This window comes from Thermobia domestica, chromosome 10 (assembly GCF_964235325.1).
Source record: "Thermobia domestica chromosome 10, izTheDome1.hap1.1, whole genome shotgun sequence".
Classification (NCBI taxonomy): Eukaryota; Metazoa; Arthropoda; class Insecta; order Zygentoma; family Lepismatidae; genus Thermobia; species Thermobia domestica.
Genome location: NC_137463.1, coordinates 129,058,026 through 129,083,926, shown reverse-complemented (window position 1 = coordinate 129,083,926; position 25,901 = coordinate 129,058,026). Strand labels below are relative to the sequence as shown.

The 25,901-nt window shown below is 35.9% G+C and overlaps 1 long non-coding RNA gene across 2 annotated transcripts; it reads left to right on the top strand.

Moving 5' to 3' along the window:
* The first annotated feature begins 1,675 nt into the window (after positions 1 to 1,675).
* On the top strand, positions 1,676 to 12,918 carry LOC145662081 (uncharacterized). Of its 2 annotated transcripts, none has more exons than XR_014126973.1 (3): positions 1,676 to 1,897; positions 11,333 to 11,478; positions 12,457 to 12,918. It is a non-coding gene; the product is annotated as an uncharacterized LOC145662081 (long non-coding RNA). The 2 variants fall into 2 exon arrangements; XR_014126974.1 differs by lacking the exon at positions 1,676 to 1,897 and adding an exon at positions 3,575 to 3,648.
* The last annotated feature ends 12,983 nt before the right edge of the window (positions 12,919 to 25,901 follow it).

The window sequence follows — 25,901 nt, the reverse complement described above, 5'->3', positions numbered from 1 at the left end:
TCCAGGAAAATATTCACAAAATATATTAGAAATATTGTTTTGGATCTAATTTAATATGTTTTCACTGTTGAGAAGGGAAATATTTTTGAAATGATACTAAAAATGTTTTCCATATGTGATACGGAAAACAATGAAACAAAATATACTCCACATATTTAAAAAATGTTTTCTAATACGTTATTTGGAACATTTTCTATTTTTACGAGAAAACGTATTAAATATATATTATAAAAACATTTAGAATATTTTAAAAATAAATTATTTCATAATATAAGAAATATTTTTTAGTAATGTTTTAAAAAGGTTTACTTAATTTTTACAAAAATATTTTGGTAAACTTCTCCTATAACTTAAATGAAATATTTTCGTATGATATTTTAGTATTATTTCCAGAATATTTTATCAAAATTTGAATATAAAACTTTAAAACAGATAAAAGTAAACATTAAAAATGAATAGAAAAATGTTTTCCATTCTGTTTTGGAAAATATTTTGTGTCTTTAGTGAACAACATTTTCTGATATAGGTCTATTATAGAAACATTTTTACATTGTTTCCAGAATATACTCTTCCGTTACTGGAGAAAACACATTCCTTGTTAGATCTGAGAAGTATCCCAAATATATGCCGGAAATATTTTTTAAAATGTGTTTGGAGAACATGTAATGAAGTACAGGAAGCAGTGGCGTTAAATAAGCTTTCCGGGCTTAAGCCCCACCGAAATTTGTTTTACTATATTAACGTAAATGAAATATCCTGCACAATTTTCACATTTCCAGGAATAAAGTTAGCAAAAATTCCCTCCACAAAAACAAAATCGTAAATACGCCACTGACAGGATGTGCATTTTTAGAACGTTAGTAGGAAAATAACGTAAGGAAAATTTTCACAAATTGTAATAGAAATATTGTGTTGCATGTAATGTAATATGTTTTCAATGTTGAGAGCAGTGGTAAAAGTGGATCTGAAAAGGTGGGGGGACGGTAGGTAGCGGATGACGTCACGCCGTTGCCCCTGACTATCTTTGACCATTGTATTTTTTTTAGGAACTGGGGAGACGCCGTACATATTTTTTCCAGGTGGGGGCGGCGTCCCCCGCACTTTTTACCCCTAGTTGAGAGAGAATATGTTTTCGAAGTAACACTAAAAATGTTTTACATAGGGTCTACATGATAAAGAAAACAGAATAGGCCTGTAAACACAATAAAATGTTTTCCAACATGTCATATGCAATCTTTTCTATTCTTACAAGAAAACATATGAAATATAATTTTTAAAATATTTCGAATATTTTAAAAATAAATTCGTTCGTAATATGAGAAATATTTTTAAAACGCCTATTAATTTTGTATGGAAATGTTTTTGTTACCTTTTCCTGTAACTTAAATGAAATATTCTCATGCAATATTTTAGAATTATTTCCAGAATATTTTATCGAATGTTGAATAAATTCTCTCACAAGAGTATTGTAGTAGCATTATTACCAATCACTAGCAGCATCAAATAAATATATTTGTTAAAAATTTGAAATTTATAATATTTTGTGTGACAAGCCATTTATTTGAGATTGCAAAATAGCATCGCTACATCAACCGTCATTTGTTTATCACAAGTACCAGCATTCCTGGCGCGATATGTTGAATTTGAATGATGATCTGTCTCTGTCACCTTATCCCCACCTGTTCTTACTGCTTATTATCTTTATTTACAAAGATCTACGTTATTTAGCATCTTATAAGCATCTCTAAAGATTCATTTCAATTCCTCATCTTTTTCTTTTGATCATAAAGTCTATAATTGCCGGGAGAGCGATCTTCGCTAAGGCAAGTTGCAACCATAGAAGAAGAAGAAGCTGTCTCTGTGAAGTTGTGACAACAAGAACTTACAAGAAAAGTCGGTAAGTAGAACGATTACATAAAATAATTTAGCTTTGTTGTCTGTAAAAGTTATGACAAATGGCAATAGTTAAGAACAGCTACTTCTCATCTCCCGTGCACGAGGATACATCCTACTGTTGCACTACCTAAACACCCTAAGTACAAGGGCAAGAATTTCAGTCTATTACCTACTTTTTAACATCCTAGATAGTCAGTGAATAATTCCTGAAAGTATGGCGTTTCTCGTCCTTCCCTAAATGGGAAGTACGGCTCCTTAACTATAACCTCACAAATTTATGTTTACAAATTAATAAAGGTCGTGGGAGACTAGATTTCTACTTTTTAAGTTTATACATAAAATACCGTGCAGGTTTCTTTTGGCTCACCATTCGAAATAATTGCTGAAAAATTGATTATTTTTATAATTTTCTTTTTATTGTCTCCTAAGTGATTTTCGATAGGCGATTTGAAATACGTCACATGGCATAGATTAAATTCAAAGGGAGCGTCAGAAGTAATTTTCGAAAAATTACAGTTATTATTTTATGATTTGCGTACATATATACGGGGCCGGATGTATGACGTAAAAACTACAGTGCAAAAAATACAAATCAGCCTGTACTACGTGGCCACTAAAAAGCACCAATAGGCAGGGCTCTAGAACACAGGTCTCTCTTCCCATTTATCTGTAATGTAGACAGAAATCAACGTGTCCTGCGGGGCTCTAACCCGCTTTCACTTGCTAACGCTCGCTCGGCAATACTATGTGAATTAAATATTTTACTTTGGTACAGAAAAAAATCTATTAACCTATATGGGGACCTGTGTTCTAGAACCTTCCCGCACCAATACTATCTGAATCAGAGTAGGGCGAAGGTGGAGGACAGCAGGAGCAAGTGGATGCTTTCCAAAGGGAAAAGATGTGGGCAAGTGTACTTTAGGCAAGGCAGTGGCAATAACCAATTCATCTGAACCTGTTCCTGCACTTAGTTACAGTTCCCAAAAAGGAAAGACAGAAAACAACGTGCACTGCCGGGACTCTAACCCGCCTTCACTCGCTAACGCTCGCTCGGATATTTGTACTTTATAATGTTACTGCCTTGCCCAAAGTAAAGAGTTACCAGCTGTATATTACCATTTTAATGACAGTTTTACTTCTGGCGTGCCACTGGCGTGTTTCTTTCAGAAGTAATGTTCCGGGTGCATTGCTAATACTATTCTAGTTATTATTATAAACGTATTGTTTTGGATGCTCCGGGGGGGGGGGGCACTGCCCTTCCAAAAACAGGTCTGGAAGAAACACTGCTCGAAATACTTTGTGAGATATAATTCTTTCACCACTTTCTTTCTTGTGTATTCAATAGTTTTCGCCAAGCGAAGTATAAATTTTTCATTTGGCATAGATAAAATTCAAATGGACCGTCAGAATTAATTGTCGAAAAGTTACAATTCTTTTACGATTTGCGTATTTATACTGAGTCCTGATGTGTGGGTAAGAAGTACAGTACAAAAAATAGAAATCAATCTCTTTTAGGGGGCTACTAAAAAGCACGAATGCCATCTAACCGAGTCATGGAGGGTGAAGGTGGGGGCCCAAGGGAGTGCTTCCGAAGGGAGCAGGCCCGTACTCTTCTATTTTGATGACGGGATAATGGCGCGTATATTACCATTTTAATGACGTATTCACGATTTTTTTAGGGGAGAGGAGCTTGGCTAAGTTTGTTCCTGGAGATGAGAAAATTCTGCAAGATGATTTATTTACTTTAATATCGTAAGTACAATTTCAATGGGCTTAAACCCGGAAGCCCCCCCTTAAATACACCACTGGGTTATAATAATTGTGGGGTTCGCTCGAGCAGACGTTTACACCGAGAACAAAATTTATAGGTAAAATGTGAAATATTTTTCGTGAAGGAATAAGAGTGTGAATGTAAGTTATTTGTGTCATTGCACAGCTTATTGAAATGGATTTTGAATGCAAATAGAGTAGAAGTAAGCGGCGGGAATTTCCGGTTCATACGTCAGTTGTGAACATCTGCGATGGCCGTAATGTTATTTTTTTAAAAGAATTGTGTAATAGAAAGAGAAGGATTATAAAGTTTCTGCAGAGTCATGGTATAGTGAAGCGCGTAAAATCAACTGCGCAAAGTGTGGAAAAGATGTATTCACAAGGAAAAATTCAGAACAGAGGCATAGCCCTACATACACTATTTTCAGTCGTAAAGGTGAGAAAGAAAGGGGGTGTAACACACGTGTATTAGCTGTGAAAGGTATTTTTTTAAAGCATCGAAATTAAGTGTTTTTGAAGATAAGAATAATTACAAATATTGTAAATGACCATTCTCTTTTATGCGTACCCCTACCCCCTGTCGCTGACGTGCCTGCTCCCTACGCTGTCGCTCGGGCCCCTTGCTGTGTTTCTGCCCTGACTCGGTGAAATAGCGTTCTTGTTTTTTACTGGCCACCTAGCACAAGTTGTTTCGCTTTTTCTTTTAGAGCTCCTCATTTAGTGCATAGGGGGCGCGGTTGCTTAGTGGTAGAGCGTTCACCTCCGGTGCTTGGAGTCCCTGGTTCGATGCCAGCTCGCGCCGTGTCGACTTTGTGGTGAACAAACATCGTGCTCGTGGGTTTTCTCGGGGTTCTCCCGTTTCCCCCCACTTTCTTCATTTCACTCATTTCTCATTATCACCGTCTTCTTTTAGCCTAAGCGGCATAACCGTGGGACGTTAAACTTAAGAATTTTTCATTTAGTGCATGTTCTGCAAAAAGAAACCGGAAGATGCAAGAAATGCGTCAAAATTTGGTAGAACAGCCTGCTCGAGTATTGCCTAATTCTGTGTGCAGGTTTACTATTGGCGTGCCGCTCGAAATATTTGTTGAAAAATTATAATTCTTTCGCTAATTTTATTATTGTCTCTTAAATGATTTGCGGCAGGCGAATGTAAATATTTCACTTAGCATATATAAAATTCAAGGGGGCCATCAGACTAGATTTGCCGAAAAATTGTAATTATTCTAGCATTGTATTGTATTCAGGGTTTGCCCAAGTGGGCCCAGCCCGGAAAAAAACACCGGTTTTTTTCGGGTTGGACCCACCTGGATTTTTGAGATTTTCGTTAGTATATTATTGGTGCAATTAAGGTGATCACATTGGAAGTGATTCGTATCAGATTTTGGACTTTCCTTGGGTAAATTAGGTGCTTTCACGTTAAGGTATACAACATTCAAAGTAAGGCCTTTATAAAGTTCTGAATGCATTTTAAAAAGCCGTACCTTAGATTGAGATAATTATAGAACAAATTAATGTATGGAATGTGCTTATATCCTATTTGAAGTAAAATATGCAATTTTATATTGTAGAAAATACTTTCCGTGAATAGTGTGCTCGCTTACTCGGCGACGCCGAAGGACATTATCCCCCATACATCTTATGGGTTTAGGGCCATAGGTGCTGGTAGTACTAGTAAATATGTAGTGTATTAATAAAACTATTAGTATTATTTTTTATAATCTTTGATGGTAACACTGGTATTCTTCAGTAGAGTTTGTTTTCCAACAACAGTTTAGTTATTTGTTGCTACTTTTCAAATAAGCTTTCTGTAGGATCAACACCAGCAATAGCGTAAAAATTCGTGTCAAATTTAAGAATCTTAATGCTCGGAGTTTCGAAGAGTGCGTAACGCTTACTATTTCAAGTGCTGCCTTCAAACTTTGTACTAGTGGAAGTTTGGATTTACAGTAAAGAAAGCTTGCATTTTCGGAAAATAATAATAAACCTTCGTCGCGAAAGAAGTGCTCGGGAAATTCCCGCAATTAAACGCACAAAGCATCGGAACTGAATACTTCAACAATAAAACTATTTGAAAAAAATGAAATGAAATCTTTCAGTTTTACGTCCCACAATTATGCCTGTTAGGCTAAAGGAGACTGTGATTATGAGAAATGACTGAAATGGTGGAATGAACCAAGTGAGAGGAAACGGAAGAACCCGAGAAAACTCACGAGCACGGTGTTTATCCACCAAGAAGTCGACACGGCGCGAGCTGGAATCGAACCAGGGACCCCAAGCACCGGAGGTGAACGCTCTATCACTGAGCCACCGCGTCCCTAATAAAACTGTTTATTTTACGCTGTAAGATATTTAGTTTCATTTAAGACATATTGAAACATTTACTTTATGAAGTTGAATTATACAGGGTGTTTCAAAACAACACCGACAACGTTTTTGAGATTATTCTTGACACCAAGATAAGACAAAAAGTATAGACCAACCTGGGTGCACAATTGCTTCCTTTCGGACTTGTAGGCTGCCGAAAATATGAAAAGATGAATTTTAAAGGTCTATAGCGCCAAAACTATGGGACCTACCGTAGTCATGTCGAGACTTCACTTAAAAACTGAGATGTGCACTCTCCAAAAATACACGTTTCAGAATCCTGCGGTACTCACGCAACAATTTTTATAGAGTTAACCTTGCTACTGGCATATTATTTGGAGTACTGGCCAATTACCTTTTGTTCATGTTTTCGGCAGCTTATAACTCCGAAAGGAAGCATTTGTTCACCTAGGTTGATCTATACTTTTTGTCTTACGTTGGTGTCAGGTATCACCTCCCAAAGCGGTGTCGGTGTTGTTTTGAAACACACTGCATATATGTTAATTGTTTTAAATTAATTTTCTGGGAGAACGGTCTTGCAACAAGTGCTCGGGAAATTCCCGTAATTGAACGCACAAAGTATCGGAAGTGGACTTCAACAATAGAACCATTTATTTTACGCTAGAAAATATTTAATTTTATTTAAGACATTTTGAAACATTTATTTTATAAAACATGAGTTATAGATTGATTTGTTCTAAATTAAATTAATATATTTGTTTTCAATTAATATATTTGGTGTTCATATTTGGCGAATGTCAGTGAGGGTATTAGGCTGATTCGTTCTATATTTGTTCGTTCGTCTGCCTGTACCACACGTACAGCAGGGTACCACTTTCCGTCTTTTAAGTTTAAATTTTCAGGGTACAAGTACGAGACAAACTAAATTTCATGTTCAGATTTTGGCGGCATACCAACCTAAAATTTCAAAATGGCGGATATCCACGCCGCAGTTTTCAGTTTTTCAAGTTGAAATTTTCAGAGTAGAAGCACAAGACACACTAAATTAACTGTATATATTTTGGCGGCGATCCAACGTAAAATTTCAAAATGACAGTCATTTTTCAAAACAGCAGTGAATACAAAATTGTTGCAAGTTGTGACAATCATAATCTTGAAATATAAATCACATTCTAACACTTTTACCCTAATGACATTGGAATATTTTTAAAAAAACCTCAACTAAACCCGAAAATACCCGAAAAACCCCATATGGGTCCAGGTGTGTTGGGCTTTTTCAAAAAAGTCAGGGTTTTTCAAACCCTGATTGTATTGTATTTATTTTCACACGTTTTCATACAAATTTTTCACAACGTGAACGTATGAGTTGGACACGTCACAAGAACATTGAATGTGTACATATTTATACATTTAAATCTACATCCAATAGTAAAATAGCGTCAATTTAAGTAAAAGAGGTACAATTTTTCATTATTCTAATTTACATACAACGATATAAAACAATATAACAGTTAATAAAGCATTACATTATACATATGCAAAAATATATATACACTTTAATCCTTATTTACTACAGACATTTTTAATATAAGTGATTATAGATTTGCGAGATATTCTCCTACAGAATAGAAGCAGTGCTCGAATAGTTAGTACTTGATTGCTTTATTGAAGCCGGATGTTTTGTTTTTTAAAGTGGAAGGAAGCTTGTTATAAATATTCACTGCCATAGGAAATGTACTATTCTTATGCACATTTAAACGTGAAGACTACATTAAGATCCGACGCTTGTATTGTATTATGCATATGAATATCTGAGTTCAACCAGAAATTGCTTGTTATACCTATCTATATATCTTTTTTACAATTTTAGAAGTTCATATATATATATAAAGATGGAAGAGATAAGATTTCAAGAAATTTAAATAGAGGTTTAAAAAAAGTTCGAGAAGAACTACAGTGCCAAGAATAAAAAACAACCAAAAGTCATACTAGTAGTGCTTCTCTTGTAAATATAAAATACAGCTTCTGTACAATGTGTAGGAATACGGCGCCGGTGGAAAATAGTATCTTATACAGTTGTCTTTCATATGCACTTACGTATTTTATCCATCGTAAAGCATTTATAATTATTTTACACTTGTAACGCTTCACTTATAAACCTAAAATACATGTATATTACTTTGAATTTAATTCTATCGCCTGCCGAAATTTATTTTTTATAAATGTGTCTTTTCGTGCATAGTTTTGAATTTTACCTGCATATCTTCCAAAATGTGGTGCGCCGAAAGTAATCCAGCACCTAAAATTTAAAGGTCTGAGTGACGACTGACTGATCCTCGCACAAGACAAGCCGATTAATTTAAAAACTTGAAATTTCGACAGTACATAGGATTTGTGACGTATGGTACCACTAAGGAAGATTTTTTGGAAATTCTACGTGAAAGGGGCGGGAAGTACTTTAATAAAGTGGCTATATCTCTGAATGTCTTAGGCTTAGATGCTTGAAGTTTTATTTGGACTTCTCATTTAAAATAATTTGATACGTTTTTAAGGGTTTTTTGATATTTTAGTAAAAATGGGAAGATACGAGGGGAAAATGAAAAACAGGGGATGGGTTTGCAATTATTATAATCAAATGTCGATATCCCGGAAGATTTGAAGGTTAGGAACATGGAGTTTGGAATTCGGACTCATCATTTAACATAATTAGACACGTATTTCAGTTTTGAATTATTATTATTATTATTATTATTATTATTATTATTATTATTATTATTATTATTATTATTATTATTATTATTATTTTGACACAACTTAGAATGGAAGAAATAGGGCGGATACGCGGAAAGGGGTGAAAAGCATTTTAATAAGATGGCCACATCTCCGAATCCCTTAAGCTTAGAAACTTGATAATTTGTATTTAGGCTCCTCATTCAAAATAATTTGCACGTGTTTCACTGATTTTTGATATTTTAGTAAACATTTGAAGAAAAGAGGGGCAAAGGAAAAAAGTTTTGGTTTGAAGGTTAGAAACATGAACTTCTAATTTAAAATAATTAGATAAATAATTAAGCTTACTTATTTAAATATATGTCCTAGAAGGGAAGAAGAAGGGTGCTGACGGCGATGAAGGGAGAATGGAGGTGGTAAAAATTATGAAATGAAATGAAAATGAAATCTTTCAGTTTAACGTCCCACGATTATGTCTATAAGGCTAAGGGAGATTGGTGGTAAAAGTTAGTAGACACGTGTCCGAGAGTTTTTGAAAATTCCGTATATTAGAGTCAAAGAGGCTCAATTGTTGGTCTGACAGTGAAGCGAGTACGTTTAGAACTAGTTGAAACGTTTAGAAAGTACGTAGTTCATCTCTGCTGCATGGGGTCCTTGGTTCGATCCCAGCTAGCGCCAAGCGGGCTTTGTGGTAGACAAACCGTGTGCATGTGTTTTCTCGGGGCTGTCCCGTTTCCTCCCACTTACTTTATTCCACTATTTCATTCATTTCTCATCATCAGCGTCTTCTCACCCTGGATGCATAAACGTGGGACGTTAAACTAAATGTTTCACTTCATCTTAATTTCCATGTACAAGTACCTGCTTCTTGAGTTATACATAATATTTTCAATCTGTGAACAATGTTAAACTAGTGTATTAATATAGGTTGCTGACGTTATAGTGCCTACAATTCTCCGCAGAATTTGATATTTATGAATTCTGATAGAACAACTTCGTGTAGGCTTTGCTTTGGAAGTAATTTGGAAATACGTGACTTGTTAAACAATGCATGCTGGAAAGTATCTCTCATCCATGTTCGCGAATAGTTTGTTTTCTGCATTACTACTCCCTGAATACAGCGTGGGTGTAAAGTCAGTTCTTATTTGTAACAATGAATATTTTTAAAACTAAACAAACTATCACAGTTTTATTTTCATCGAATACATTATTAGAGTGCACCATTTGGTTATTAAGTTACATTTCAACCTATGCACCCGCATTTTCCACAACTTCTAAAATGTTAACAGTATCACACGCCAGCTAAGCTGATGCTAGTTTCTAGGATAATCTAGATTAAAAATAGGTATTGACTTTACAACCACCGTGTATATTCTGAAACTGTCAAATTATTCCTCGTCTTCCTGCTATTTTTTATAGATACATTGCTTTCATCAATTTCTAATTTACAACGGCAGGGTTGGCTGGTTTACACCAGCTTTTTTTCTTTTTTTAATAAACAACTGGTTTAAACCAAAAAAGAAAAAAGAACGAAAAATGCTTTAAATCTTGTGAACTTCATGGTAACGTCTCCACATATCACACCATCTGCATTACGTTTATCTACTTCTCACCTTTTAATCAAGGGTTCCCGTGTTCAATTCTCGGTCGAACCACAACCCATCTTTCAAGTGTAAACCAAGTAGCGATTCGAGGTGTCCCTTTAAGCGAAAGTCTTCTCCGTGATAACTTTGATATTTCATAAGGATAAGCCTAAACATACGAAACGAAACCAAATTGTATATTTCTACTTGCCTGAATGCCTGTTGTTTTATAAAGAAACCAAGGTTGCTTAAATATATTGATAGAAATTGGCAAAATGTATCAACTGCCTACGTAGCTTCCAACATCAGCTTGGATTCGACTTTGTTTTAATTTTGTTGAATGTTATCTACATAACAAATTTGTTATTTAATATGATACGTTGACCTTAAAATTTTACATACAAATACATTTAAACTAATAATAGGATTTTCCCAATGGCTAAGGCGGAAGTTTCACGATTTAATTCTGTAAAGTTTTTACTTCTGTAACTACTTATCTTTTTGTCCTTCTGAAATGACTCTTGACAATTATATGAACAACTAGGCCTATGTAAAGATCAGTATAACGTATTTTTATCAGGAGTCCTTCGTGAGTGAGTCGACAATCTCACTTCTGACCAATTAGTCCCGGTTTCGTGTCGAAATGGACAATTTCTCTTGGATGTAAGCCGAGAAGCGGTTTGGATTCCCTTTCAGCATAATAACACCAAGACGAAACAAATTAATTTCTGTCCATATTTAATACAAATACATAGAGTAAATTATTTAAACAAAAAAACTGTTTTTTTCAATAAAAACCATGGTTTTTGCCAACCCTGTACAACTGCTTGAAAATTAGTATGCAACTTTTCTTTTATTGGAAAAATAAAACGTCAGTGCAAATATTAATTTTTGAGGATGCGCCAATTGCAACTGACTCTGTGACACTGTCGTCTAAAATCAATGTAATTTGTTTAAGGGCATCAATTGTATGCTCTAAATTTCCATTACTATTACTTGAGTGCTTAATGTGTATTTCATTACAGGTCTAAGAAATGAAAAACTGGGAGGTCACAGCTTAGAAGCCATCACAAGAAACATCATGAAAAAGACAAGTGCAATAGCTGAGCAATTTAGTTGGCACGGTGCAAAAGGAAAGAGCTTTCCTCGTTAATCACCAACGCAATAATAGGTAAGAAACTCTCCCTACTGTTCTTTAATCTCATTTTCAGAGTGGAAAAGAATATAGAAGTTGTCATTTGAAGAGGGATACACTATGTTTAAAATATTGTTTAAAAAAAAAAACAGGAAAACATTCTGGTGCCCTTTTTATTTTCTTCGCTTTAAATACTTACTATTGTGCCATGAATACTTCTCAGAATCATCTTCCTGTAAACTTTATTTCCCAAAAGCATATACTGCAACCGCTGTTATAACATTTAAAAGGCTTTGGAAATCCTTATTTTGGCAAAATGTGCAATTTTCCTGTCCTCAAGTGACACGTTACATTTAAGTGTCCGTAGAAGAGAGAGCTGAATATGTATAAAATGTAGTTCATCCTTTTACTGAATTGTTCTGTCATGTTGGTAGTTTTCTTGAGCATTTCACGATTAATTCGTACATTATCAAAATTATTCATTTGTATAAGGCAAAGTAATATGCATGTCCTGCTCCGTGGCAAAGAAATCGAGCAAGGTAGCGGTCATCAAAGCCTTAGTAACCATCTCGGAATTCATCTGGTGCGACTGAGGGAAAAAGAATGATCGGGCCCAGATTTGAGATCGGAGCCTTCGGAATGAGACGCTAGTTCTTCATCAACTCAAATGCTGCCACATGTTTTCAAATTATTATTATTTTTAATATTAGGTTTAATATTTATAAGATGCTATACTTTTTAAAAATAAAAGTGCGACCGCTTCAACATGTTACAACGTCCGTAATTAAGCTACAGTCTGACTTATGTCACTTTCAGCTTTAGCTGTTGTCTTCCTTGCCCTTTACATTTTCTTCAGGATGTTACTTTTGTAACACATTATTGTATTCACAAGCTGCTGTAGGTCCTACACAAACATTTTAAATATTTTTGTAAGTTTAAGATGTAATAATTGATCTCTAATCATTTCCTGCTGTTATTATGTTATTAAACACTGCCTATTATTTTTATTTTCAGAAACTGCAACACGAGAGAAACGTAACTAACGATGAGATCGCGTAGATTATTGGGATTTAGCTTCAACATGCCATGCAGAGAAGAACAAGAAAATCAGTTAAGAATTCAGCTGCAGTTCCACAGAACTTGAACTGACAATTCGCAGCGTCGAAATTAGAGTTAGTTGTGGTAATCAAAAGTGAGATTATACAGAAGCAAATAAGTATTAGCGTGTCAGTGACATAATTTTCTAGAACAAGTTTATCAAGTTAAAATGTGAATTTCTGATATTTGAGAAGATTGTTCTTAATGTATAGAAACAAATAATACGAGCAGCATGAAGATTCTGCTGAAGAGAATTGAAATAAATAAAGCCAGAATAGTGTACATTTATATTTTTATTTAACTACTAACCGATATATATGTATATTTATTATAGTGGACAGTGTAAATTATAACTACATAATGTTAGCTTGCTCTCATAATTTTATTTTTTTCCCCTCAAAATCTTATTTATGCACAGAATGTTTCTGGGTGTTCCACTGCTACTACTGGTATGTGGCCACGCCGTGTATGTATGTTGGGGTGTCTTATGTCATATTGCGTGGTTCAGACTGCAAATTAGTCTTCACAATCATCGCGTGCCAGTTTTCAAAGCGGCTATATTGGATTTATTATTTTTAAGATAGGAAAAGGATTGCCAACAATTGTTTCTTGAATTGGATGTCTAAACCTCAATCTCTTCTTTTTTTTTTTAATGGATCCAATACAACCGCTTTCAAAACTGGCAGGCGACGATTGTGAACACTCTGATATCCAGTTTGAATCTCGTAAGTCACATAAGAAACCCCAACATATATGCACGGCGTGGCCACATACCAGTAGCACCAGTGGAACACCCAGAAACCATTTGTGTAAATAAGATTTTGAGTTAAAAAAATGCTTAAAATTATGAGAACAAGCTAACATTATGTAGTTACAATTTACACTGATTATTATTATTATTATTTTTATTTTTATTTTTTTTTGTCTTTTTGTCTGAGTCTGTGGGCCGCAATGGTTTCTCGTCATGAAGACAGAGTGAGGCAAAGGCGTCTATGCAGGTAAAATTGGACAGAAGAATATTATGTTTTCTTCCAGCTGCTATGTCACAGTTTGGCCGCCTTGTTTTCAACCCGCTATTTGTTCCCAGCAAGAAGCCATTAGATATATATAGAGTGACGCAAAAGGCCGGAGCCCATAGGCCAACTCGGTTACTATTGCAGATGTGAAAACAAGGTAAGATATGTAAGGACATTTTTAAATTCCAGCAACACTTTTGTTTTTGTACTAGTGTACCGCTCAATAAAGAAAATGCGTTACCATACATCATGTTGGGCTACACGAATAAAAGAATGTGTGGTTTAAAATTACCTACACCGAGAAGAATTGAAAGGAGACACAGTGAAGGATAAACATGCAAATGCAATATCTACGGCAGTGGCGTAGCAACCACGGTGTTGGGGGGGGGGGGCGAGCAGATACAAAGGAAGCGAAATTGGGTCTTGCACTATATTTTTCATTGTGTCTTTCCGTTCCCTTTGGTCCAAATAATTTCAAACCACACTTTCTTTCATTCAGTGTTATCCAACAGTGGCAGCGTTGTACTTCTCGTTACTATTGGGCGATATACTAATATAAATACAAAACTTGCTGCATTTTAAAAATTTCCTTCTATATCTTACCTTGTTTCCGTATCTGCAATAGTAACCGAGTTGGCCTATGGGCTTCGGGTTCTATCATGTACAGAAAATATTCCCTAAATATTTTGTCATGCACAGAAACTATTCTCTAAATATTTTCTGAGATGTACAAAAAATATTCACTAAATATATTTTGGCATATATAGGAAAATATTGTCTGTGTTACTGGTAAATAATTTTAAAATATTCCATGAGAAACATTTTAAAAACCATTCCGTTAACATTGTATAAAACGTTTCAAATACATTTTCAGTAATGTTTGGAAATTGTACAGGAAATATTTTTTGGAAAACTTCTCTAACGGCGTATAAAATATTTCTAAAACGTTTTTGAGTATATTCAGAGAATGTTTACAGTATTATGTGGAAAATGTTTTCAACAACATATGGAATATATTTCCTTAAGGGAAGTAGGATACATTTTCTGAAGGAAAATGATGGCACGTTTTAGAAACGTTTTGAAAATATTTCATTGCTGTGTGGGTAACTACCTATCTATATGTATATTGTCTGATGACGTACATACCTATACGTACACTCATATCCAAAATGACTGTCGCATATCTATAACAGGCTTGTTGTGCAAATATATTTGGATAATGATATCGCAGGGTATATTTAACACTCTTACTATGTGTATAATTGGCAGATACATGTATGTGATAATTTTCATGTCAAAAGATCTGTAAATAACAACAATATAACGAAAAAAACATGTCCATTTAGTAACATTTTGATGTACTCATTCTAATTTTCGTATTTGTAATTTTTTCTATGAAATTCAGCACAAATATACATTTCCCGATTATACACATAGTAACAGTATTAGAAGTACCTTGCGAGTTCATTATCCAATTATATTCGCACAACACGACAGTAATAGATATGCGACGATCATTTTGGACATGAGTGTACATTGACCAGCCATTGTTCAAGGATTCAGCGTTTGATTTATTATTATTATTATTATTATTATTATTATTATTATTATTATTATAGTAAAACCGTCACCTTCCCGCCCATTCTCACTTCCATTTTACTTTCAACCATGCGCGCCGATTACGTGGGTGCTCCAGCCGCTCCGGCACCCACATAAATAATCTTGTGGGTGCAGCACACCCACAAGTTTTTTAGCTTGGACCCGGGTTTGACTCAGTTTCTCTTGCGTTTAAATCAGTCGTGTTAACGACTGAGCTAGGGCAGCCCCAATTTATCCTTATAGTTCTGATATATTTTACTTTCTCACAGCACAGGCCTTTATGACAATGTTCATAAAATATTTTAACTAAAAATAAATCAATCAAACATCGAGACTTCCCTGAAAACATAGGCTAATATGATCCGCCATTGATATGCACCCACATAAATTTTGGAAAGTTTGCGCCATTGCTTTCAACGTACTTAATGTTCTTAATTGGACATCGGCCACTCTGTCGTTCATCTATTTGCAAAATGGCATTTTCTTCACAAGTGGTGAGAAGACAGAAGACTTCTTACTCCCTCTGCCTAATGTTCTGGACACATCGAGGGTCAACATTCATTCACATTGCTTGCTTGAACAAAGCGTCTTTGCTTGGGGATGTTATGACACCCGCCTCTGAAAAACAAGAAATGAGGTACCAACAGGGCCGGATTTCCCAATAGGCCCGGGCCTATGGGCGCAAGCTCCCAGGGGGCGCACGGCCGAGAGAAAAAAATTAAAAATATCTAGAAATAAAAATAAATAGCCATAACTTAAGTTTTTTTTGAATTTATTAAAAAGATCAGGCTAATAAAGCATTCTGATTTTGAAGTTCATTGGAACAAATAATTGCTGGTAAAGTTAAACTATTTTTCAACATTATACATCAACTTCGTTACAACATTGATCTCAAAAATGTCATTTTTTATACTAGTACAATTTACTATTTGTACATACAAAATATTTAGTTTTACTTTAAAACACAGTTTTTGTGCCACGTTATCAAAGTACTTCATGTAAGCTGTGTTTCTGAGATTAAAACTATTTTATAATGTATTACAGTGTTTTTTTTTTATTTGCCCAAATGGCTAAATTGAACAAAACCAAAGTTATTCACCAATCTTTTGTTAATACATTAACGGTATTTTAAGCCCAGAACCAAGTAAATTCCTCAAAAAAACTTGCAATGATAAAATTGCATCGTGGAGTGGTGTTTAAGCAGTTAACATATAGGCCTGATATAATTTTTTAATAAAGGTTTTTAGGAAAGTAACTTTAACCAGACTAGGGTCCGGAAAAAATTATTGGGCCTAGGGGCGTCGAAATGCTAAATCCGGCCCTGGGTACCAAGAAAGCAAGATAGGTTTTATCGTAGAAAAAAATAAGAGAATAATAATAACAAATAACTTGTTATTTTCTCTGTGGTTTCATTGCGCTGGCCTGGAGTCAGGCGTTGGAGCTCGTAGTTTTTAGAAGGCAATTTTCAGGGGAAAAAAATGGTGGAAATAATGAATATTTGAATGAAAGGAACTTCTTAAAAATCATCATTGATTAAAATTTTGAATTGTGCCAAATTGCACACAAAATGCACACAGATTAGCATACACACAAAATGCACTCACAGGCCAAAATTGCACACATTTTGTGCAATTACACACACATTGGTAACCCAGGTACAGAAACTAGGAGATTCTGCAACCTCATATTCCATGGTGGATAGTTGAATTTAAGCATGATGGAAACAGCATTGAAGATGAGCCCCCCAGTGACAGGCTTTCAACGTCGACTAGTACAGAAAATGTCAATGAAATTTGTGACCTGGTTTTGAATGACCGCAAAATCAAAATCCGAGAGATAGCTGGGACTGTAGGTATTTCCTATGAGCGAGCAAAAAACATTATCGTAAACGAATTAGGGTTTTCCAAGGTGTCCGCGAGATGGGTATCCAAACTGCTTTCAGTTGAACACAAACACAATCGACTCACCCTTTCCCGTGGTTGTTTGGAAGTGTTTAAAAGTGATCCGTAGGAGTTGATTAGCAGATTTATGACTATGGGCGAGACATGGGCACATCAGCATACACCGGAATCAAAACAACAATCAAAGCAATGGAAACGACCTGAATCTCCTGCTCCAAAGAAAGCCAAACTAGTTCTGTCGGCAAACAAGGTTAATGGTATAATTTTTTGGAGATGCTAGGGGCATTCTCCTGACTGATTTCTTGGAAAAGGGAAAAACTGTCAACTCTGAATAGTTCTATTATTGCACCTTTCTGCGACGTTTACGTGAGAAAATCAGAATTAAAACGGCAGGAATGCTGCGAAGAAAGACGTTGTTTCAGATGTTTCCCGCCAACTCGTTGGAAGATCTTATGACTGAAATCTGTCTGCAAGGCACAACCGCTGCAATGCACTGTTCTGTGTAGGAGAGGATTTCACTTTTCGATCATATCTGCCAATTCTTCCAGTTTTATTCACCTCGCTTCCCGAAACTTAGCTAACTGCCTACCTTATATGCCGTGCTTGTATTCACTTTCCTAATTCCCGTAATTTCAGCATTGGCTTTGCCACACTCACTTATTGTTTGAATTTTACTGACTTTTATTGGTGTTATGTCACATTTCCCCATTCTATGTCCGATGTAAATGAATCGTATGACTTTTCTTTTTAATGCACTCAGTGCAAAAATTTAGGAAAAAAAAAACATGGTATAAATTTGAAATTCAGAACTAACAACGTTTTACTACACGTTTGAGAACTCCAACACTCCATCTACGTAATCCTCAACACCTGTATAACGAGAACGGACAGAAAGATTGGTACTGCACAATTGATGGGATGATTAAATAGTCGAGCGCGTATCTCACAGTAAGCTAGACTGGGTCGGGTAAGCCATGAAATAAACATCCAGAAAGGCTGATTTGTATTTGAATTACGTCACATTGTGTAAAGTACAGTGAAACCTGTCTTTAGCGGAATCGAGCGGGACTTGCAAAAATTTCCGTTAAAGTCAGGTTTCCGCTTAGTGGAGGTAGACCTTTCCTTTCTTTCTTCCTTTTTTTTAAAAATACATGCTTATAAAGGGGCATACTGAGAAAATATATTGCTTTACGTACATTGTTCGATTACGGTACTTCTTTCTTCTACGAATAAATGCACAAAAAAATTAAAATGAATACAAAATATACTATGCACACGTTTTCTTTATTTTTCTAATAGCCAAGCAGGATTTTCTGTGTACATTGCTGCTTGGCTGCTTGACTTTCCGCATACACTTTAGCCTGAGAAATTATACTAAGTGAATCAGAATCATTTTTCCGTAAGGCAAATTTTTGCAGTTCCTTTAAACTTCTGAGAGCATCTTGATATATATTTCTTCTACACTCTTCTTCGAACTCGGTATCGTATTCCTCTATCTCGTTTACTTCTTTCCGACATTCCGTATGATTCTTGATTAAGTTGCGGGGATTAAAGACAATTTGTGGGGGTGAATATGAGTAGTGGTTGGGGAAGGTCAACACCGTCCAGAAATATTTAACAAAAGAACGAACATTTTATCGCAAACAGAATGTCTAAACATCTAAACGCTGTAGCCCAGAACACATAATTTTCCGTTAAATGTTTATTTTTCTTTCCGTTGTCCGCGTAACACAGTTTCCGCTTAATAAAGGGACTTTTACACATTTTGTTCTCCAAAATTCATGGGACCGTGAAATATTTCCGTTTAAGACAGTTTTCCGCTTAATAAAGGGTCCGTTGAAGACAGGTTTTACTGTATCATCCATTGTTGCAGATATAGGCAGAGCCCTAGCTAGATATTTCGTCGCTCAAAGCGAAGTAGAATTCGGCGCCCAGGGCGAAGTAGAATTCGGCGCCCCCTACACTAGCCATACCAAACTTTTGTCAACTTTTTTTCATATAAGAGAAGCAGCTTTTGTTGTTATGCTATGCTGAATTTTTATCAAGCTGCTTGGACAGGCCATTGCAACAGCCAAAAACGATCACTATGCATTATTTTACAAATAAGAGCTGCTTCTAAGACGCTTTTTTAGACTTTTTGTTAAACTTCACGAAACTACTTACACAAGAAATCCAAAAAACACCTTGACACAAGCTGGTAGTGACGTCGCATGGCCGCAGTGACGTCACTAACTTGGGCGACCATCTGAAACTTTAAATTGTCATAACTCAGAAACCATTAATCGTACGGACTTGATTTATGCATTGTTGGAACCGGAATCACAATCTCTACAAATCATTATATCAGAGTTTTATTCGTAAAATAATATCTTCGTGGAGAAATTTGAATATTTACATTTTTTGCATCCATTTTAGTTCATATTTTTGCATTTCAATACATAACGGGCTCAAATTAATGGAAACACCCATTACATTTATAATAGCTTATAAAACAATCTTTCTAACAAGACCAAATAGGTTATTGTGATTTTATTACTTCCTAACATATTCATTTTTTATAACATATTTGATGTAAAAATAAGGTAAAAACCCTGAATGTGCAGAAATTTCAAATATTTCAAATATGCATATGCAGACACTATTGATCCGACACACTTGACCCATGCACCGTTGGATCCGGAATCACAAGCGCTACAAATCATTATACCAAAGTCATATTCGTAAAATAATATCTTCATGGAGAAATTGGAATATTTTCATTTTTTTCATCCATTTTAGTTTACATTTTTGCATTTTAACACAGAACGGACTTACAAATCAGAATATCAAAAATCTTCAGTTACGAAAACTAAAGCTTCCAGTACAAGAAAAATATGAACAGAAAATAAAAACGAAACTACAATTTTGTTACATTACGCTACGTTTTCTTATTTACTTACATGTAAATATTTTTTTTAAATAGAAGTGATATTACTTTGTTTTTAGCAAGTACACTAGACATGGACAAACGTCTGCAGATCACTTTATTCCCTTGTAATATCTATTACCAATTTCATACAATGGGGAAAAAAGAGCGTAAATTATTCCCTGAACACTGAGCAACGCATGCACATAAGGCTGTACAAGGGACAGATTGCTTTACACACTTCTAAAATGGTAAACCTTTACGGATATCTGATGACATGCAGTGGGCTATAGCATGGACTGGAATGTAGTTCTTTTTCTTTCCAACTCCAAACTCTATCTACAATTCTTCCAAATTTGGTATGAAGTCATATGCAAACACTGCTAACATTACCACGCTAGAATCTACCGTTACTATCATAATATGAGAATGGTCAACAGCAGCAGCATCTTTCACGTGAAGTAAAAATCTGGTGTCTGCTTCCTCATGGGTGGTTGGTGATATTCTGCTTGTATGCAGAACATTTGAAGAAGTTTTTACCACATCATTGTATGTACATATAATGGATTTTTCATGAGGTTGTATCTGCACACACAGTCAGCCAGCAAATGAAATAACTGTTCTTTGTTTTCATTTACTGATAAGAAGCTGTTGAATTGTTTTGGCACGCAAGTCGTTGAACGCACTAAAAAGTTTAGATCGAAGTCGTTATCTCACGAGCACATGCTTTAAGGTTGGTTGTTAAATACGTATCAAGCCCAAGATCTAGCCTTGATACATGTCTTAATCGTTGCTCAACATACGAGACAAATATGCCAGAAGCATATTCAGCAAATGTTTTTAATGACTTGGTTTCAGCATGTGTACTACGGCTGCTGCATCAACCATTAGTGCAGTTGCCTTGGATAGGTCATTAATGAGGACGTCGGTTGGAGATGCTGCCTTCTTCATGCATTCGATGCTATCTGATTTGTTGAATGTTTTTCGTCCAAACTCAGATATGGATGGTGCATAGACATGATTTTCGTGTGCGAAGAAGGCCTCGATGTCAACATCACGCTCCTAACAGGCAACATAGACCTTGCAAAGAATGTTCAAGTCATGGAGCAGGGAAGACTTTTTCCTTTTGCTTGGAAAAAATATAGCTTCGTTTCAACTTGAAGAGCTGCAGATTGTTTCGCTTTATGATATCATGTATGAATTTGTTGAGTTTGGTAAGTCTTTCCCTTACATATGTATCATACTGCTGTTTACCCACTGCTTCTGTCTGACGAACATACATCTCTGCTTCAGTTGACATAATTATTTTGGTAAGAGCTGTCATACAACTATCTTCTTCAAATGGATTTCCTTGTTCACGAAATTAATCTAATACATCTGACAAGTGTTTTCGGTACCGCAAATCTAACACATGTATGTGTTCTGTGTTCTCTGTGTCCACACCCGCCTTACCAATCAAACCAACCTTCTGCTCATAGTCATAAATAATACTTGCGATTGCTGGGTCAGCCACCATCTATTTCAGAAGGGAAAAAGATTTATCTAAGGTTTATCCAACATATCTACAGCGCCACCATCGGTTTTCATAATTTTATTATTTTGCTCATGTAGATGATCATCTGCGATATGTGGAAAAGCCCTCTCACTTTTTCTACTTCAGAAATGACCTAATTGAAACTCGGAGTACACTTGGGGATGTCTAGCTGGCAATTCAAGAAGATTCTGTATGAATACTGAAATCCACTTGGCATAGTGAACATGGTCGCAGGCAAAGAATCCAGACAAACCTGAAGAAGAGTGTCAAGGAATAAACTGAAATTTGCCAACTGTACATTCTTCACAAACTGAAACAGCAAAATTTCAAGTTCTAGTGTTTTATTCCAAAACACGAACTGTGACGATTCGCCTATTCTCTTACTACGCTACTTATCAAATGCAATATCTTAATCACTAGAGGCTTTACAGTAACGACTATACGTTTCTCGCTTAAGAATATACAGAGCAGCTGCTAACACTTGAACGTATCTAGTTCTTTTAACATGAGAGGCTTTCAGAAAAGATCCGGCCCTCCCTCATGTAGTGACATCAGCCTTGATTAATATCTGACCCCATTCCGATCCTTCTAACTAAGTCTCAATCGTACTCACGATAGCCATTCAGTATTAAGCCCTCCCATCATTACCAAAATTTTGTCTTCTCCATACTTCTTTGGACATTTCCATTGCATTTGTTTCATTAGGGCATACACTGGTTGATCACCTGTAATAACTGGTGTCTGATGAGAGTTAAGATGCGAAAGTACTGATGAAACAAAATCCATTGCTTGTAGAACCATCGCTGGAGAATGAACGGCTTCCTCCAGTGAAGGTAATAATGCGTGTTGGGATTTTGAAATACTATGGTTCACATCCTTTGGAGTGGTAGGCTGCCCATGATATCGTCTCATCAGAGGATTTGGATTCACTTGTAATTGCTGTGTACACAGAATCAAGCCAGTCTGTTGCTGCATTTATAGGATTCGAAGAAGCTGGGTAAATAGGGTTAACTGTTGACATATGTGGATCACATATGACAGTAGGAACTGTGGTATATGAGTTTGGAAGTCTTTTCTTTATTTTCCTTCCATATTGAAATGCTGGTATCGTAGAAACTATCTGTTGCCGTTGAAGATAAAGGGTTGTTGTCAACACTGTATATAGGAGCAGTGGTGAAGACATCAGTGAGATTTGGACACACAGCTTCATAGTTTTCAAATAATTTACACACTATTAGTTACTGATGCAGGAATTTGCTGCACTCAGTTCTAGGAGACACAAATTCCATGTTCAGAAAGCAAATCTATAATGTCACGTTGTCTAGTTCTTTCATGGAGCATAAGACCTATGTACAAAGAGAGTGATGTTCCTCGTTCGATAGAGTGATGCTGTGATTTTGTAAGATAGTGACGTTTACGTTTAATACTGTCAAACGAATCAACTGTGTTATTGACAAGGCAGCTGATTTTGGCAAGTTAGCGTTTGTTCGCAACCAACGGATGATCCTTCCAGTAACATCTGGACAAAGGACGGCACTACGTTTGGCACTGATGTGGCAGGAGTGAATTGGTTGGTAAAGGAACCGTCAAAGTTGGGGAAATTGTTAAACATATGACCACGAACGATATTTACAGCTCAAGCCAAACACATGCCATCACTCATTGAATCAAAAGAATGAGCATCAGGAATCACATTTACAACATCATCTTCAAGTTTTTTGAAATGATTGTAATTGAAGATTTCTTAGATATTCTGATTTGTGAGTCCGTTGTGTGTTGAAATGCAAAAATATAATTCCGGTTCCAACAATGCTTCAATCAAGTCGGTACAATTAATGGTTTCTGAGTTATGACAATTTAAAGTTTCAGACGGTCAGCGACGTCACTACCAGCTTGTGTCAAGGTGATTTTCGGACGTCTTCTGAGAGTACTTTTATCCTGAAAAATTTCCCGCTTGTAGCCAGTCATAAAATATTTTGGCACTATTCTACCGCAGGGGTTGCGGTGGCTCAGGTTATGGCGTATACTGATGATGTAAATCAGATAGGAGATGGTAGGAAAACAATAGAAAGAAATGCGGAGGCCTTATAGTAAACACTTGCAGGTTTAGAAGTAAATGCAGAGAAAATGAAATACGTGGAAGTTCTTTGGGATCATAATACAGCAAAATACTAATGCATCAAAGTATCAAATAATATTTTCGATAAAATGGATACTTTCAAGTATCTGGGATCAATATTAAGAGACCAAAATCATATCCATAAAGAATTAAGTGTCAACTAAAACAAGGGAATTCGTGTTATTATTCAGTTCAAAATCTTTTGTTTTCATGAATCCTATCGAAGAATTTGAAGCTTAAAATATATCAAGCGATCAGTGGTGTATTTAGGGGGGAGGGCTCACCCGGCTTAGCCCTCCCTCCCAATTGAGTGAAGGTTTTAATGAGATAAGGGAAAAACTCACGAACTTGTCACCGAACGTCTCTTGTCGAAATGCAGAACAAAAGCAGCATATCTGCAACACAATGACCCATCCCTCTTCACCTCCACCCCACTCCCCGCCACACAAACTCACCAACAAACACTTTTAACAAGCGAATATGTTATTGCAGCGGAACACTTTAAAGCCCCACTCCAATTCGGCTCTCTCTGTTCTTGGCACTTTTCTCCTGCGCATGTTTGTTAATGTGTAAGTACAGTATATATATATATATATATATATATATATATATATATATATATATATATATATATATATATATATATATATAGTGTATGTGTGTGTGTGTGTAATAGGGATACTTCCATATCCGAATTCATGTTCAACACACAAAAATAGGCCTAAGTTGTATTCAGTTTGACCCCAAAATTTTTAGCCCCCCATTGAAAATTTCTGGATACGCGCCTGAAAGCGATAATCATGCTTGTTGTTCTGTATGGTTGCGTACTCTAAAAGAAGAACGTAAACTGAAAGTGTTTGAGAACAAGATTCTGAGACGAATAATTGGACCCAAAAGAAACGTGAATGGGAAATGGCAGAAACTTCATAACGAGGAACTGCATAATTTATACGGTTTATCAAACATTGTTAGGGTCATCAAGTTTAGGAGGCTTAGCTGAGCAGGTCATGTAGCTAGGATGCAAGAAAGTAGAAACGCTTTCAAAGTCTTATACCCTTAACATTGTTAGAGTCATCAAAGGATGAGGGTCTATAAGGAGGTTTTTTAGCTCTGAAAATCTCTAAAAAATGAAATGAGTACTACAACAATTCAAACTACCCATGTTAAATATATAACATACCTACGTAACGATGCTATAAATATTTGTTTCACGGCATTCAAATTTACGTTTATTTTAGAGTCCCGAACTTGAGTAGTTGGAAGATTTTTGCCAAAAGTTGCTGATTTTTCGTTAGTCTCGTGCATGTTAAGCTATGAGCGCAACGTTGATACACTTTGTTATTTATATATAATACTAGGCACATAACAACACATAATATATGTAATTAACGAAGTGTATAACGATTGCGCTCATAGTAAAAAAAAAAAAAAGGAAAAGAGTATCAGTAGGTAACTGCTGCACTGACGTCACGTCATGTAGCAGACAGTTACCTGTGAAGACCAAACTTAACTGCATTTGATCGAATGGAGTGTGCATTTGTGAGAGAATGAAGGCCATGCAGTGGTTATAGGAGACCAGAAAACACTGTAGTAACGTGCGAATTTATAGAGATGTATGTGTGGTGCAAAATATTGAAGAGTCAAGGGAGACTTACTCCAAAATGCCATATTTCTTACAAAGCAAGAAACAGCATACCTTAAATGAATCGAACGCGTCAGTTACATGTATTAGGTAACTGCATTTAGATATTCTGTCCTTGGTCTTTCCCTTACTCGTTTATCTTCTGCCTTTCCTTCTATCAGCACAGTGATCCAATCGGAGTGTCGAATAAGATGACCAAGCATGCTGTTTCATTTTCGATTATCTTCATGATCTGTCGTCCTTCATTAGCTTCCTTTAGTACGTCTTCATTCCTTTTTCTTCCGATCCATGATTTGCGAAGCACTCTGCGCTAACACCTACATTTCAAATGCTTCCAGCTTGGATATTTCAGCTTTTCTCAATGTCCACGTCTCTGATCCGTACAGCGATACGCTCCATACCAGTGTCTTATAAATCGTTTACGAATGTCCAGCGACACATTTCTTGATGTTAGTAGTCCTCTTTTCCTAATGAATATTTGTTTAGCCTGTGCTATTCTGGAACTTACGTCTTTTTCACTTCTTCCGCCCGAGGATATTAGAATTCCTAAATAGGGGAACGTCTTTGATTTCCTCTCCATCTAGCCATACGTTTGCCCCTTCTTGTCCTGCTCTTGTGCACTTTATCACTTTGGTTTTCTTCTTA